Source organism: Manis pentadactyla, chromosome 12 (genome assembly GCF_030020395.1).
Source record: "Manis pentadactyla isolate mManPen7 chromosome 12, mManPen7.hap1, whole genome shotgun sequence".
Taxonomy (NCBI): domain Eukaryota; kingdom Metazoa; phylum Chordata; class Mammalia; order Pholidota; family Manidae; genus Manis; species Manis pentadactyla.
In genome coordinates, this window is record NC_080030.1 from 6,046,801 (window position 1) to 6,062,610 (window position 15,810).

At 40.6% G+C, this 15,810-nt stretch overlaps 1 long non-coding RNA gene across 7 annotated transcripts in view; it reads right to left on the reverse strand.

Moving 5' to 3' along the window:
- The window catches only part of LOC118911434 (uncharacterized), a 29,120-nt gene extending 13,322 nt beyond the window's left edge, over window positions 1–15,798 (reverse strand). For 5 of the 7 annotated variants that reach the window (XR_008993012.1, XR_005024451.2, XR_005024449.2 and 2 more), the window contains exons 1-2: window positions 15,592–15,798; window positions 7,915–8,011 (exon numbers count right to left, since the gene is read on the reverse strand). This is a non-coding gene — a long non-coding RNA (uncharacterized LOC118911434). The remainder of the gene's footprint in view (window positions 1–7,914; window positions 8,012–15,591) is intronic. The other 2 variants (XR_005024444.2, XR_005024445.2) reach the window with 2 other exon arrangements.
- Window positions 15,799–15,810: the final 12 nt, after the last annotated feature.

Here is a 15,810-nt window from a genome sequence, read left to right on the forward strand (position 1 = left end):
AGAAAGTAAAAAAAGACAAAGAAGGACATTACATAATGATAAAGGGCTCAGTCCATCAAGAGGATATAACCATTATAAATATATATGCACCCAATACAGGAGCACCAACATACCTGAAACAAATATTAACAGAACTAAAGGAGGAAATAGAATGCAATGCATTCATTCTAGGAGACTTCAACACACCACTCACTCCAAAGGACAGATCCACCAGACAGAAAATAAGTAAGGACACAGAGGCACTGAACAACACACTAGAACAGATGGACCTAATAGACATCTACAGAACTCTACATCCAAAAGCAACAGGATACACGTTCTTCTCAAGTGCACATGGAACATTCTCCAGAATAGACCACATACTAGGACACAAAAAGAGCCTCAGTAAATTCCAAAAGATTGAAATCCTACCAACCAACTTTTCAGACCACAAAGGCATTAAACTAGAAATAAACTGTTCAAAGAAAGCAAAAAGGCTCACAAACACATGGAGGCTAAACAACACGCTCCTAAATAATCAATGGATCAATGACCAAATCAAAATGGAGATCCAGCAATATATGGAAACAAATGACAACAACAACACTAAGCCCCAACTTCTGTGGGACGCAGCAAAAGCAGTCTTAAGAGGAAAGTATATAGCACTCCAAGCATATTTAAAAAAGGAAGAGCAATCCCAAATGAACGGTCTAATGTCACAACTATCAAAATTGGAAAAAGAAGAAATAATGAGGCCTAAGGTCAGCAGAAGGAGGGACATAATAAAGATCAGAGAAGAAATAAATAAAATTGAGAAGAATAAAACAATAGCAAAAATCAATGAAACCAAGAGCTGGTTCTTCGAGAAAATAAACAAAATAGATAAGCCTCTAGCCAGACTTATTAAGAGGAAAAGAGAGTCAACACAAATCAACAGTATCAGAAATGAGAAAGGAAAAATCACAACAGATCCCGCAGAAATACAAAGAATTATTAGAGACTACTATGAAAACCTATATGCTAACAAGCTGGGAAACCTAGGAGAAATGGACAACTTCCTAGAAAAATACAACCTTCCAAGACTGACCCAAAAAGAAACAGAAAATCTAAACAGACCAATTACCAGCAACGAAATTGAAGCGGTAATCAAAAAACTACCAAAGAACAAAACCCCCGGGCCAGATGGATTTACCTCGGAATTTTATCAGACATACAGGGAAGACATAATACCCATTCTCCTTAAAGTTTTCCAAGAAATAGAAGAGGAGGGGATACTCCCAAACTCATTCTATGAAGCTAACATCACCCTAATACCAAAACCAGGCAAAGACACCACCAAAAAAGAAAACTATAGACCAATATCCCTGATGAACGTAGACGCAAAAATACTCAACAAAATTTTAGCAAACCGAATTCAAAAATACATCAAAACCATCGTACACCATGACCAAGTGGGATTCATCCCAGGGATGCAAGGATGGCACAACATTCGAAAGTCCATCAATATCATCCACCACATCAACAAAAAGAAAGACAAAAACCACATGATCATCTCCATAGATGCTGAAAAAGCATTTGACAAAGTTCAACATCCATTCATGATAAAAACTCTCAGCAAAATGGGAATAGAGGGCAAGTACCTCAACATAATAAAGGCCATCTATGAAAAACCCACAGCCAACATTATATTGAATAGCGAGAAGCTGAAAGCATTTCCGCTGAGATCGGGAACTAGACAGGGATGCCCACTCTCCCCACTGTTATTTAACATTGTACTAGAGGTCCTAGCCACGGCAATCAGACAAAACAAAAAAATACAAGGAATCCAGATTGGCAAAGAAGAAGTCAAACTGTCACTATTTGCAGATGACATGATACTGTACATAAAAAACCCTAAAGACTCCACCCCAGAACTACTAGAACTGATATCGGAATACAGCAAAGTTGCAGGATACAAAATCAACACACAGAAATCTGTGGCTTTCCTATATACCAACAATGAACCAACAGAAAGAGAAATCAGGAAAACAACTCCATTCACAATTGCATCAAAAAAAATAAAATACCTAGGAATAAACCTAACCAAAGAAGTGAAAGACTTATATTCTGAAAACTACAAGTCACTCTTAAAAGAAATTAAAGGGGACACTAACAGATGGAAACGCATCCCATGCTCATGGCTAGGAAGAATTAATATCGTCAAAATGGCCATCCTGCCCAAAGCAATATACAGATTTGATGCAATCCCTATGAAACTACCAGCAACATTCTTCAATGAACTGGATCAAATAATTCAAAAATTCATATGGAACCACCAAAGACCCCGAATAGCCAAAGCAATCCTGAGAAAGAAGAATAAAGTAGGGGGGATCTCACTCCCCAACTTCAAGCTCTATTATAAAGCCATAGTAATCAAGACAATTTGGTACTGGCACAAGAACAGAGCCACAGACCAATGGAACAGACTAGAGAATCCAGACATTAACTCAGACATATATGGTCAATTAATATTTGATAAAGGAGCCATGGACATACAATGGCGAAATGACAGTCTCTTCAACAGATGGTGCTGGCAAAACTGGACAGCTACATGTAGGAGAATGAAACTGGACCATCGTCTAACCCCATATACAAAAGTAAACTCAAAATGGATCAAAGACCTGAATGTAAGTCATGAAACCATTAAACTCTTGGAAGAAAACATAGGCACAAACCTCTTAGACATAAACATGAGTGACCTCTTCTTGAACATATCTCCCCGGGCAAGGAAAACAACAGCAAAAATGAACAAGTGGGACTATATTAAGCTGAAAAGCTTCTGTACAGCAAAAGACACCATCAATAGAACAAAAAGAAACCCTACAGTATGGGAGAATATCTTTGAAAATGACACATCCGATAAAGGCTTGACGTCCAGAATATATAAAGAGCTCACACGCCTCAACAAACAAAAAACAAATAACCCAATTAAAAAATGGGCAAAGGAACTGAACAGACGGTTCTCCAAAAAAGAAATACAGATGGCCAACAGACACATGAAAAGATGCTCCACATCGCTAATTATCAGAGAAATGCAAATTAAAACTACAATGAGGTATCACCTCACACCAGTAAGGATGGCTGCCATCCAAAAGACAAACAACAACAAATGTTGGCGAGGCTGTGGAGAAAGGGGAACCCTCCTACACTGCTGGTGGGAATGTAAACTTGTTCAACCATTGTGGAAAGCAGTATGGAGGTACATCAAAATGCTCAAAACAGACTTACCATTTGACCCAGGAATTGCACTCCTAGGAATTTACCCTAAGAATGCAGCAATCAAGTATGAGAAAGATCAGTGCACCCCTATGTTTATCGCAGCACTATTTACAATAGCCAAGAATTGGAAGCAACCTAAATGTCCATCGATAGATGAATGGATAAAGAAGATGTGGTACATATACACAATGGAATACTACTCAGCCATAAGAAAAGGGCAAATCCAACCATTTGCAGCAACATGGATGGAGCTGGAGGGTATTTTGCTCAGTGAAACAAGCCAAGCAGAGAAAGAGAAATACCAAATGATTTCACTCATCTGTGGAATATAAGAACAAAGGAAAAACTGAAGGAACAAAACAGCAGCAGAATCACAGAACTCAAGAATGGACTAACAGGTACCAAAGGGAAAGGGACTGGGGAGGATGGGTGGGTAGGGAGGGATAAGGGGGGGAGAAGTAGGGGGGTATTAAGATTAGCATCCATAGCGGGGTGGGAGAAAGGGGAGGGCTGTACAACACAGAGAAGACAAGTAGTGATTCTACAACAGGTTGCTACGCTGATGGACAGTGACTGTAAAGGAGTATATAGGGGGGACCTGGTATAGGGGAGAGCCTAGTAAACAAAGTATTCGTAAGTATTCGTCATGTAAGTGTAGATTAATGATTAAAAAAAAAAATGCAGTTCCTATGCGGTGACCTCTAATGAGTTCTACACAATAATATAAAGGACATATAAAAGTGTAGGCAAAGGGTCTGTTTGTGTTTATACAGAGGATCAAAGCCTAATTTGGCTACCCCGAAAATGAACTAAGAAACGATATGAAAGAGAACTTCCAACATCAGCACTCTCGGGAAGACTCATGCCAGAAGATGATCATCAAAAAACCCCAACAAAGATCCACGCACTGCTACAGCTGTAGATGCACTCATCCCACCAGCTCCTGGACTTGCCATGGGAATGAAGGAGATATCTAAGCTGGCCTGTGCATACAGTAAAACAACAAATTTGACTGGATCTATACTGTTGGAACTCAACCAAGAATTAGGAGAAGTGCAAATTGTAGCGCTCCAAAATCTTACAACTACAGACTATTTACTGTTAAAAGAACATATGGGATGTGAACAGTGCCCAGGAATGGGTTGTTTTAATTTGTTTGATTTTTCTCAAACTATTCAAATTCAGTTAGATAATAACCATCATATCATTGATAAGTTTTCACAAATGCCTAGGGTGCCTAACTGGTTTTCTTGGTTTCACTGGAGATGGCTGGTAATTACAGGTATGCTTTGGTTATGTAACTATACTCCTATTATGTTAATGTGTGTGCGCAATTTAAGTAGTAGCTTAAAATATATACATGCTGAAGTTACTCTACAAGAAGATATGTCAAAGAAATAATCAATCTTCCCATGTTTTCTCCCGCCTGCTACTTCTATAGCTTTTCTTCTTCCTTCCTAATTACAACGAATTCTTAAATAGAATTCGTGCCTCATATCAAATTTACCGAGTATCATAACTCCTCCAAGTGGTAAAGATACCTCAAGACAAATGCTGGGCATAGAAGCCACAGGGCATAAATATGCAAAGAAATAAAAAGCTAACCATTTCAAACAATAAGGCTTCTCTCTCACTTACCAACTTAACATTTCCCTGTGTGGCCCCGGAAGATGACTGGTTAGCCAGAGACGGGTAAGATTCCTCAAGGGAGGAACAACCTAAGACAGGCACAGTCGCTGGGGGGTCATCAGGTGAGAAATTGGGGATCAACAGAGGTGAGGCTTAGAACCTCACCCCCCCTGTTCTGAGAGAAATCTTCTGCATATGTGGATGTTTTATTGCCCTTGTCTAGCTTGGATTAACACATAGTCTACAGGCACACACCTGATCATATACATTTGCTCTCTTACAACACTAAACTATGTTTTCTACCTTTATGTTGTATCTACCTACCACTTCAGCATCTTATTAAAAATAATAAAGAGAGAAATGTGGTATCCACATATAAATCAAGTATAAAAATCAAATGTGTATTCATATTTGAACTGACTGTTTATAGTTCATAATGCATGAGCAAAACCAAAAGTTTCTGTGATGACTGCCCTTGTACTGTTCACCATGTAACTTATTCACTATGTAAGAATTTGTTCTCCATGTAAGAACTTGTTCGTTATGCTTCAGAAGATTGGAGACTGACGAAAATTAGGCTTGGGGTGGATTAATGATTGTGCATTGAGCATTGACTCCCCTATACAGAATTTTATTGTTGTTAACAACCATTTGATCAATAAAAATGAGAGATGCCCTAACAACAACAACCAAGAAAAAGTACACACTTCCAATTGTAAAATAAATAAGCAACCGGGATGTAATGTATAGCATAAGGAATATAGTCAAAATATTGTAACAACTTGGTATGGTGATAGCTGGTACTTAGAATTATCATGTATATAAATGTTGAATCACTGTGTTGTACACCTGAAACTAATGTAATGTAATACTGTGTGTCAACTACCCTTCAATAAAAAATAATTATCTAAAAAAAAAAAAAAAAAAAAAAAAAAAAGAAAAACTGTCACTGTATTTCTTTTCTGGTCATTACTATTATTTGTTGCTTTTGATAATTACTATTGAAACTTCTTTGCCATATACTGTAGAGGAGGGGAGGTTAAAACAAGTTCTACTCAGGATGTTCAATGTCCAACATAAGCCGCTGCATTTAAGCACTTAATACACTTAATACCTAGTAAGTGTCAAACAAATATTTACTATAATTGATACCCCACAGACCAACTACACCCCCCCCCACATGCTGTCTTTGTACTGCCTGAGAGCTAAACTGGTTTTTACATTTTTTAATGGTTAACAAACTATAGAAAACAATTATATCATTGACACAGGAAAATGGCATGAAATTCAAATTTCAGCCTCCAAAAAGAAAATCTCATTGGCCCGCAGCCCCGCCCATTTGTTGAGGTGTTGTCTGTGTCTGTTTAGGGGCTAGAAAACTAGAATCCAGCTGATGTGACCGAGACACTGTTTACGTTAATTGCTATATGGCCCTTTTAGGAAAAAGTTTGCAGATTCCTGATCTAATTTGTCAACCCCTCTCCTTCAAGCCTCCAACTCTGGAAGCACAGATGGGCCCTCCAGGTTCAAGGCCACAGATCCCCCCGCCTTGTCTGGCAGTTGCCCAGCATTAGCCAGGAAGAACCCCCCGACCCCGCCCTTCCCACCCAGACCAAGCCTGATCCGCGCGCGCAGCCCCCAAGGGACTGAGGTCAGCGTCCCAGCCTGTGGCGCCCTCTAGTGGACGTTGTAAGCAACTGCCTCCTGAGCCTACTGTCCCCGCTGCCTGGCCCCTAACCCAGGGAAGGTGAGTTTTCTGTAGGTCCCCTCCTTGCCCAGGTTCTTTCCCCTGCCCCCCGACAAAGTCTCCAGGGCTTCCCCCTCTGGTGGCCGGCTCCTGCTATCCCACCACGCTTTACACGCATGAAAGGCTGTCACAGGACTAAATCACAGTCCGCGGGTGTCAAAGGCATCCACAAATTTGAACAGCACTGTGACTTGTGACTTTCCAAAGACCCTTCATACCAACTCCCAATCTGTGCTTTTTATCTTTATGCCTTTGCTTTTATGTAGCTTGTCTCTCTCTGTTACCCCAGAGTATTTTGACCAGCATCATCTCATCTGACGTCTGCGGGGGCTGGCTGGTATTTCCCAGCAAAGAAATAGAAGGTAAGAAAGAGAAGGTCGGTGCTATGCTCAGGCTAACTGAGAGTGGGTGGCACCCAAACCAGAAAAGCTCTGGCCGCTGAGAGCAAATGACGCTCCTGTCTTGTGGAACTCTGTGTTCAATGACATCACGTGGGTAGCCTGAAATCGGCCACGTTGGGGAAATACTGTTTATTTTACTTGTTTGTGGCCTATTTCTCTCCCCCCAGATCGACTCTAAGAGAGCAGGGGTTGTAATGAATTCACTGTTGTGTATTAGCTGGCGCAGAGTAGGTGTTTGATAAAGATTTGCAGAATGAATGGACTAGTATGTTTGTTGAACGAAATTAAAATCTTAAGAGAAAGTATTTACCTTAGCTTGATAACAAAGAACGCGGGCATGTTTTATACCCCAAATGCCACGCAGTGTAAACGATGCCACGATGCCCTAGATCAGGGGTTGGCAAGCTATATAGCCCAGGGGCCAAAACCAGCTCACCGCCTGTGTTTGTCTGATCTGTGAGTTAAGAATGATTTTTGTATATTTCAAATGGCTGGAGAAAAAAAAATAAGAATATTTTCTGGACTCTGAAAACGATATGAAATTCAAATTTCAGTGTCCACAAATAGTTTTATGGGCACACGGCCACACCTATTTGACTACATATCGTGTATAGTTGCTTTCCTGCTACCATGGCAGAGCTGAGTAACTGTGACAGATGCCACTGTCTGGCTCTAGAAGCAAAAACTAGTTACTATCTTTTACAGAAGATGTTTTTTTAGAGCCCTGCTCTAGCATCAAATGAGGAAATCATGTTCCCAAAGGGGAAACTGAGGCCCAGAGGCTTGAAATGAGTTTGTCAAGACCCTACATTTCTGAGGGACTCATCATGTGCCCAGTCATCCAAACAATGTCCCAAATGCTTTACAGGAAACGCAGAAATCGGATTGACAAATGAATACCTCCATAAATGGAAGGTCACCAGGGATATTGGCCTTGAGAGAGAAATCTGTACACACCCATCAGATCTTGCCAAGCCCTGGATATTTTTAATTGCCCCTGTAAAAAAAAAAAAAAAAAAAAAAAAGTCACTGCTCTTTCCAGAAACCTTGAGTTTGGGACTTTGATCGGAGTGATTACAACATCACATCAAAACCCCATTTTGACTTGATCTCCTTGGAAGGATTTTATGACTACAGTCAGAAGTTGGTGGCAAAAGGCAGGCCTCAACCATGAAAGCAGAAAGTGGACTCGTGGTTGACCGGGGTGGGGAGGGTGGGATGGACACTGACCGCCGATGGGGACGGGGTTTCTTTCTGGAATGATGGAAGCATTCTGGAAGGAGATAGCGGACACAGTTGCGCATCACAGTGATATACTGAAAACCGCTGAATTGCACACTTTAAAAGGGTGGGTTTTACATGACATACATTACGTCTCAATAAAAAAAGAATTTAAGAAGACAGTGTCCATCGGTTTATTACTGAGTAATAAATTGAAATTGGCCACAGTGAAGAAATGCTGCTTATTGTACTTGCATGTGGTCTATTTCTCTTGCACCAGACCGATGCCGTGAGAGCAGGGACTGCAGCTAATTCACTGTCGTGTATTAGTTGGTGCAGAGTAGGTGTTCGATAAAGGTTTGCTGAATGAATGGGCTACAAATAACGTACAGCGTGACCACTGTAGTCAACAATACTGCCCTGTACATATGAAAGTTGCTAAGAGAATAGACTTTAAAAGTTCTCATCACAAGGAAAAAAATGCAACTATATGAGGTGATGGATGTTCACTAGATAATGTGATCTTTTTGCAATATAGACATACAGCAAATCATTGTTGTATACCTGAAACTAATATCATGCAAAGTCAATTATATCTCAATTAAAAATAATCAACAACAATAACATAAAAGCAGGTAAAAAAAACAACAAAGAAACTCTAGGAATGGCATCCCAGACATGGACCTCTGTGTTTTTGTGCATTCTAGTTCCCAGCTGGTGCCTTCTGTCCCCACTCACACCCTGTCCTCTCTCGGACTAGCTAAGTACCTGGTCTGACATTGATGCTGGGAAGGAGAGCAAGACATGTTTGTCGAATAAAGTAATTAGCATCTATATTTCCTAGGATATGTGTCTGCTTGGCAGAGAGCAGACAATAAATGTTAGTTGAATGAATGCATGCTGTGGTGGGACATCTCAGCTCTCCAATGTATAAAGGCAGTGGTGTGCTGGTCCATGTTATCAACTGGCTCTCTGAGGAAGAGAATTTCTATATCTCTATATACCTATGTATCTACTATATCATATATACTGCATGCATGTAATACATATGCATTACATAATGTGTATTCTTTATTATGAATGTTACTGACATAAAGGGTGTATAGTCTGAAGTTTACAAATAATAATAAAATATACACTACTCTATTGTAGATTCTATATAGCCACTTGAATCTCAAAATAGGTCTCCATGGCTGCAAATAACAGAACAAGTGCAGTTCTGAAATGAATGTTGACGATATTTTCATTTGTGTTAATAAGTAACATGAAAGTGAAGACATTTGTTCATGGATAACCTGAAGGTCCTCTTTAATGAGTCAGATAATAGTTTTTGAATACTGGGAAAAACATTTCCCCATCGTTTTGGGTGCTATGTGCAATTTCACAACTGGAGGCACAGCACATTTTAAAGTTTAATCTGCATGAACTTCTCTCCATTACTTTTTAAAGGCCTAAACCAGGGGTTAACATGCTATGACCCTCTGCCTGCCTGTCCTTGTAAATAAATTTTTATTGTCGTACACCCATTTGGTTAGTATTGTCTGTGGCTGCTTTTTTCTCTACAATCAGAGTTGAGCAGATGCAAGAGAGACTCTAGGGCCCACAAAACAAAAAATATTTATTATCTGACCCGTTACCAAAAAGTTTGCTGACCCTTGATTTAGACAACCCAAAATCAATAAATCAAGCCTTCATTTGTAGCATTTGCCAGTTTCCACGGTGTAAATCCTCTCACATGGCCCATTTCAGGCCACCAATGTGAGGAAAATATACACAAGAAGTGACTACCACCATATACTATTTCCACCAGATGCAGTAAGAAAAATAATGGAAATAGGTGAAAATGAAATTAAAAGCATCCACAGCAGCAAAATGTAATATAATTAGCTGATGATACTTAAAGCATTTGTTTCCTTTTGAAAAAATCAAGATGAGATGCACGTAACAAAATTAACCATTTCAAAGTGAACAATTCAGTGGCGTTTAGTACATTTACAATGTTTCGTTGACCATCGGCTCTATCTGATTTCAAAATATTATCTTCACCCTGAAAGGAAACTCAATATCCATTAGTGACTGTTCCCGTACCCTGGCCCCCACCATCTACTCTCGGTCTCCGTGGTTTTAACTTCTCTAGGGACTTCCTGTGAGTGTATTCAGACAGGATCTGTCTTTTCATGCTTGGTTTATCTCACTGAGAACAGTGTCCTCAAGTTTCATCCACTCTGTAGCAGGGGTCAGAACTTCCTTCCTTTTTAAGGCGGAATAATATTCCAGTGTATGGACAGACCACATTTATGTTACCCTATCACCCGTCAGTGGACATGTGTGTTGTTTCCACGTTTTGGCTGCTGTGAATAACACTGTTCTGAACATAACTGTATAAGTGTCTGTTTGAGTCTCTGCTTTCAATTCTCTTGGGCACATATCCAGAAGTGGAATCATATGGTAGTTTTGTTTAATTTTTTTGAGGAACCACCATATTTTCCCTGGTTTTTGTTGTTACTGTTATTTGTTGATTTCTAATTTTGAAATTATTTTAGGCTCACATAAGAGTTTCAAAAAATAGTACAGAGAGTCTCCCCGCTTTCCCCAAAGACAACATCCTATGTAACCATAGAACCATCTCAAAACCAGGGAATTCACAGCGGTACAACTGACATTCTGATTTCAGCAGCTTTTACAAGCACCCATTCTTCGCTGTGCATATAGCTCTACGAAAACGGTCACATTCAGATTCGTGTAATCACCACCAGAATAAGAATGCAGGACATTTCCATCACCACAAAGACAGTCTCCATCATAGGTACAACCTTCTCCAAATCCTGACACCTGGAAATCTCTGATCTGTACCCCAGTGATGTCCTTAAAAGAATGTCATTTCAATGGAATCACGCACTGCGCACCTTTGCGAGACTGCCTCTTTTTCTGATAGCATAATGCCTTGGAGATTCACCCAAGTTGGGCATATGTATTCACAGTTTGTTCCTTTTTATTACTGAGGATATAGTCTATTGTGTGGAATTCATCCACAATTTTTTTTAATTCATTTCATCCACAAATTGTTTATCAGTTCATCCATTGGGGGAGATATTTGGGTTGTTTTCAGTCTCAGTCTATCATGTTCAGGTTTTGTCTGGACCTAAGGGTTCATTTCTCTCGCATAAACACCCAGGAGTGGGGTTGCTGGGTTATACGGTAACTGTGTGTGTTTAACTTCTGAAGAAACTGCCAATGGAAACTGCTGTATTCCACTCTGGTATTCCACCAGCAACATGCAGAGTCCAGGTTGCTCTGCATCCTTGGTATTGTCAGCCCTTTTCATTTGAGCTATCCTAATAGTGTGGTGATATCTCATTATGGTTTTAATTTGCATTCTTCCAATGGCCAATGATGCTGAGCTGTTTTCATTTTATAAGAATAGTGCTAGACAGTTTCTGCAACTTTATGTTTCTAAGACTTGTTAATGTTGTCATTTGTGTTTTCTGCTGCTTAATATTTCTTTGTGGGACTACACTAGAACACACCTTTCCATTCTTCTATCAGTGTAGTAGTTTGCTGTTGTAGTAAACTGTGTTAGTTTCCAGATTTTCGCCATTGAGAACCTTAGTGTACATGTATCCTGGTCATACAAGGGCAAGGATTTCCTAGGTCATGCGCCTAGGAGTAGAATTGCTGGATCACAGGAATTCTAGGTTGTGGTAAATTGCTATCCAAAGGGGTCAGGTCAGCCATTCTTTTCGTTAATCCTTTGCACAGGTGAGAGATAAAGGTCAGGGTGCATTTTGAGATAGGAAGAATGTGCACATGTGGTATTGATACTAGATTGTGTCTAAACAAGATAAATGTCACCTTGGATTGAATCTATCATCTATCAACAAAGCTATTATTAGAAACTTATTTCCAGGGTGGGAGGAGATTTAGGAGACACCCAAGTCTCTGGGACCAGGGAACAGATGTACTAAGAAAGATGTGATTGGAACCAATGATAAGTAGAGAGATATGTACCAGGGAGAGATTGCACAGCAAAATGTGTTCACTGGCGAAGATAGAGAAGAGGGCAGAGTCTGTACTGTAACTTCAACAATAAGAGCTCATGTTCTAGAACAAGCACTGAGAATCAGGTGATTAGCAGGAAAATTGTCTCCTTCAAGATTGGAATACCCCTTTCATTCATTCAAGTACCATGCATGTATGAAACTGCAGCTATATCCAATGGTTGGACTGGGAGAGAGAGAGATAAATCCAATATTCTCCTTGCCCGCAGAAAGTCCATCACTAGAATGGAAGGCATAATGAGTGAGCAGCAATATAAGTCAGAATGAAGCAAAAACCATAGCCAGGAACAAGCAGGGTGAACCAGGAATTCCAGAAATGGGGAACAGGTAGCAACTAGGAGAATTAGACTTTACAGAAAAGGTGGAAGAGGGGGCATGTGAGCTGAGCTCCCAAGTGGGAACTAAAAAGAACTGACAGTTCTGATCATCAGAAAAGATTTGATCTCTTTCTCCTCCTGGAGAAGAGCTAATTTACTGTTCCACAGGAAGGGCAGTCCTCCAGATATATGGAATATTATTCAGCAAGGAAAAAGAACAAATTCTTGTTAGTTGCAACCACATGAATGAATCACATTGTGCTAAGGAAAAGAAGTTGGACTCAAAAGAGTACCTACCATAGAACTCCATTTCTAGAAAGCTCTAGAACATGAGAAACTAATCTATGGGGAAGCAATCAGAATCTAGGGTATCTGTGGGATTGGGGTGTACTGAAGCCAGCTTGTCCTGGCTCATAGCTGCCTGTTCTTACCATTCTTTCCAATGTCATGGCTGCTGGAAATCAGCCATGCTGGGAATATTTACACCACAAAAAAATATGGGGTTGGGGGGCAGATACTACAAATTGAAAATCAGCCTCTCTCTCTCCCTGTCTATCTCTGTCTCTCATTTCAAAATCTCATGGTTAAACAGTTACCAGCACATCCGTGCTGTTTGGGATGAGGGGGTTTCACAGGGAAGAGCCCTGAAGAACCATTCTAGAGCAATGGAAATGTTCTACAAGTTGTTTCCTGGAATGGTTATGTGGGTACACACAACTGTAAAATTGTAAGCTGAAGGGACTGTAGATTCAAGAACTGTGCATTTACTATACAGAAATTAGAGCTCAAACTATAGCTCGATAAAAAGGCTATATGTATATGTAGCCTAAAATAAAATAAAATGTCAGAAAGATCACTTTGCAGAACAGAAGGAAGGTAGAAGAAACACACAGAGCTGGGAAAGACCATGGCGTTATTGGAAACCAGATGCACATTCTCCCTACTTCTGGGTGAGTGGTGGGAGCAGTGAGAGGGAAAGCTTTTAAAAAGGCTCACATTGGAAAGACGAGTGCAAAACGATTTCACTCATTTGTGGAGTATAATAACAAAGGAAAACTGAAGGAACAAAACAGCAGCAGACTCAGGCTCCAAGAAGGGACTGGTGGTTACCAAAGGGAAGGGGTTGGGGAGGGAGGGTGGGGAGGGAGGGAGAAGGGGATTAAGGGGCATTATAATTAACACTCACAATATAGGCAGGTCATGGGGAAGGCAGTACAGCACGGAGAAGACAAGTAATGGCTCTATAGCAACTTACTACGCTGATAGACAGTGACTGCAATGGGGTGGGGGGGGGACTTGGTATTATGAGTGAATGTTGAAAGCACAATGTTGCTCATGTGAAACCTTCATAAGACTGTGTACGGATGATACCTTAATCAAAATAAAATGAAATAAAAAGGCTCACATTGTAGAATCCCAGGAACAGGCACGTCTGGGAGCAGTTTTACTCAGGGGAGAGCTATAGTTACACCTTTGCCTTCTTAGAGAATTGTGACATATTACAATTATGTATATGTATCTTATGTATCTATTTTTAAACATTGTATCTCTGATGCTCAGCCCAGTATCCAGCACTTAAAAAGCATTGAAAACTGTCAAAAGAATGCCTGAGGGGCAGCTGGACAGGAAGTGGGCAAGACTGAGCCCGGGAGACCAGGCAACTTGGGCTGGACCCTGGTAGGTGTTGATTGAGCCTCCCAAGTGGTTCCCAAAGGTGCACCACACATGAAATGTACATGGGTTCTCAGAGATGTGACAAAAGAAAAGCAATGTGGTGAATTTTTCTTAAAGTCAACTTTTTCCCATTCAAATGTCCTTTATTCTGTGCCATCACTTCTTTTTTCCTTTTTTTTTTTTTTTTCACTGCTGTTAAAATGACCTTCCTCATAAAATGGTGCAGCCACTGTGGAAAGCAGTATGATGGTTCCTCAAAAAATAAAACATAAAACTACGTTATAATCCAGCAATTCCGCTTCCGCATAGATACCCAAAAGAACTGAAAGCAGGGATTTGAACAGATGTCTGCACATCCGTGTTCTTAGTAGCATGACTCCTAACAGCCAAAAAAGGTGGAAACACTCACATGTTGATCAATGGATGAATCAATAAATAAAACGTGGTGTCGTCCTACAATGGAATATTATTTAGCATTGAAAGGAAGGAAATTCTGACACGTTACAATGTGGATGAACCTTGAGAACTTTATGCTCCGTGAAATAAGTCAGACGCAAAAGGACAAATCCTGTATTATTCAAAAGCAACATTCAATTGATTAAATTTGAAGATCTCATTGGCTTTATTTAATGATTCATGAATCAGGCCAATAGAAAGAAGCCCCAAAGACCCGTACAAAATAAAGGGCTTGTCTCACACCGTAGATCGTTTTAGGAAAATTTACCGTTCCTTTGGGGAAAGGTGGGAGGGTCTATCAGACAGATTACCTTACTAGAGCTAACTAGGTAATTCCTGATTGACTGATTAAAGCTCACATTCCTGGAAGAGGCCAAACTGCAGTTAAGTCAGTATTAAGTCTTAGTTTGCCTACGGGGGGTTTGCCACAACTGACTCCATTTGACCCTGTCAATTCTTTAACATTATGATTCCAATTATATGAGGTCCCTGGAGGAGTCGATTCATAAAGACAGAAAGTAGAGTCATGAGTGCCGGGGGCTAGGAGAGGGGAGAGGGGGTTAGTGTTTCACAGGGACAGAGCTTCAGTTTGCAAAGATGGGAAGTTGTAAAGATGGATGGTGGGGATGGCCGCATCATAATGTGAACATGCTTAATGCCACTGAGCCGTGCACTGCGAAGCGTCTTAGCGGTGGATTTTATGTTATGGATCTTTACTGCCTTTTAGAAAATGTTTTAAAATGACCTTTCATGAAAGAATTAGGGTAATTGGTATTATGAGTTTTGGGAGTTGTGTGCACATGTCCGGAAGTGATAAAAAGACAAACTGACGCTGGATTGGTTTCCCATACCTTTCGGGGATTTCACTGGCTCACATAGTCCCAGTGTGACACTCACAAGGGTGCGAGGGGTCTGGCCTCCTCGGTGCCCACCTGCCCAAGTTCACCGCACCGGCCCTACCTTCTCCAGCGTCTCCGTCCCGCACTCCAGGCGCATGCGCTCACGCACTGTGGGCCGTAACCGAGTGCGCAGGCTCCAGGCACCGTTTCCCGATGAGTCTCCGCCCCTTT